This window comes from Mus caroli, chromosome 7 (assembly GCF_900094665.2).
Source record: "Mus caroli chromosome 7, CAROLI_EIJ_v1.1, whole genome shotgun sequence".
NCBI lineage: Eukaryota > Metazoa > Chordata > Mammalia > Rodentia > Muridae > Mus > Mus caroli.
In genome coordinates, this window is record NC_034576.1 from 110,369,540 (window position 1) to 110,371,821 (window position 2,282).

At 47.6% G+C, this 2,282-nt stretch overlaps 1 pseudogene; it reads right to left on the reverse strand.

The window, feature by feature from the left end:
- Window positions 1-238: 238 nt before the first annotated feature.
- Window positions 239-294, reverse strand: LOC115031589 (annotated as a pseudogene).
- Between the last annotated feature and the right edge of the window lie 1,988 nt (window positions 295-2,282).

Sequence of the window (2,282 nt, forward strand, 5' to 3'; positions counted from 1 at the left end):
TCAGAGCAGAAATATCTCAAATTGCCTTTTGATTATTGATACGAAATTCCTCTACTCAGCTTTGGACATTAGAGCAGCAGTCATATAGAAGTCTCTCTAACCCTGGAAAGAGAGACTTTCTGTTCTCCCAGAAAGCATTTTACATGTTACTGTGGCACAAGATACTTACAGTGCTCAAGCTGCTATAAAAAAATTCTTGGATCTTCCTACAAAGTCAGACATCCTGTTAGAAAAATTCTTCGGTTTTCTGATCAAAATCAGAAAGCCAGAAAAATCCTAAAAGAGCTGTTTTTGTTCTCCAGAGATCTCAAGACAGCTCAGCTCTTGTTAGAGAAAATTTTAAAAAATTACAATTGATTACTGCTAGATCATCTCATGCAGACCAAACGCCATTTTTTTTGTTTTATTAGTTTCACATTTGTTATTTTATTTATTTTATTTACATTTCAAATGTTATCCCCCTTCCCAGTTTCCCCTCCACAAATGTCCTATTCCCTCCCACTCTCCCTGCCTAAGATGGTGCTCTCCCACCTACCCATCCATTTCTGACTCAGGGCTCTAGCATTCACATAGACTGGGTCATCTAGCCTCAACAGGGGCTCCCCTCCCATTGATGCCAGATAAAGCAATCCTCTGCTACATATGCATCTGGAGCCACTGGGGTGCCCTGCTGTGTACTCTTTGTTTGGTAGTTTAGGGAGCTGTAGGGGAGGGGAGTGGTTAATATTGTAGTTGTTCTTATGTGGTTGGAAACCACTTCAACTCCTTCAGTCACTGCCTAACTTCTCCATTGGGGTCACTGCACTCAGTCCAATGTTTAGCTACATGCATTACTTCTCAATTGGTCAGGCTCTGGCAGAGTCCCCCAGAGGACAGCTATACCAGGCTCCTGTCAGTAAGCACTTCTTGGCATCTGTAATAGTGTCAGATTTGGTGTCTGCAGATGGATGGATTCCCTTGGTGGAACAGTCTCTGCATGGCCTTTCCTTCAGTTTCTGCTCCTCTCTCTGTCACTTCCTTTAAACAGGAGAAGTTTTAGATTAATATTTTTGAGGTGGGTATGTGGCTCCATCCCTCAACTGGGGTCCTTGCCTATCCACTGAATATGGTCTCTACTGGTTCTCTCTTCCCTTTGTTGGGTATTTTGGCCTCACTAGAGGCCAATATTTAACTTGGAAGTCAGAGTTTGTGGACAGAGGAGAAAATTTGGCTGCAAATAATAGAAAGAATCCTACTAGTAAGACAGCCTTCTGGACTGCCGATAAAATCTGCAGTAAAGGCAATTTTGTTGCAGACAAAACAATTAGGGCTCTCCCCTGGTGTCCTCACCCAGCTGTCCCTGCTGCAGGGAAGCTGACTATGCCCCTAACCAAGATTATACAAGGGCACCAAGAGTCCTATGTGCAGTTCGTTGCCAGATTGCAGGAAGCAGCTGAGAGAATTTTGGGACCTGAGGAAAGTGAGGGTCTGTTAGTCGGACAACTTGCTCTTGAAAAAGCCAATTCAGCATGTAGGGCTGCCCTGAGAGGTAAAACCAAGAGTTTAGATATAAATGGTATGATCAAGCTTTGTAATGAGGAAGATGTGTTTCCCAACAAGTTTCTAAGTCTATCAACCTGGCTATTGGGGCTGCCTTACAACTAAATAAAGGAGAAAAAACTTGCTATAGATGCAACCAACCTGGACATTTTGCTAGAGAATGCCTGCCCTACACAAAGACTTAGTCTCAACCAAGCCTGCTACCCAACAAAAGTTCCCTCCTGGTCTTTGCCCTAAGTGCAAGAGAGGCCACCATTGGGCATAAGATTGCTGATCTAAGACTGATATCAATGGCCACCCACTAACTAAGGTCCGGGGAAAAGGCCAGAAGGCCTCCAGGCGGGGCCCGTCTCCCCTGATAACAACTGCAGACAACCCCCTAGCTCCCCCGGGAGATTGTGCAGGGTTCCAGCAGAGAGCGCAGCGAGCTCAGAATGCGGCCTTCTTTGCCCCAGTTCCCTCAGGCCTCGGCCTGCGCAGGGTGAGCCCGAGGGGTCCAGGAGCAGCCTCTGTCCCTACCCTGCAGATGCCAGGAACCCTTGCCCTAAAGGCAGTCACCAGCTAGGCCTGAAGGCCAAGGCTGGGCCTTCGGGGCTTCTGTGGCCTGAGGTGGCGAGTCTGAGGAAGAACACTACCATCGTCAGCACAGGACAGGAGGCCGGCCCATGGCCGAGCATGAAGACCTGGATGAATGGAGGCCTCGATGGCCCTGGACAAAGGTGAGCAGGGGGCGGGGGGGGGGG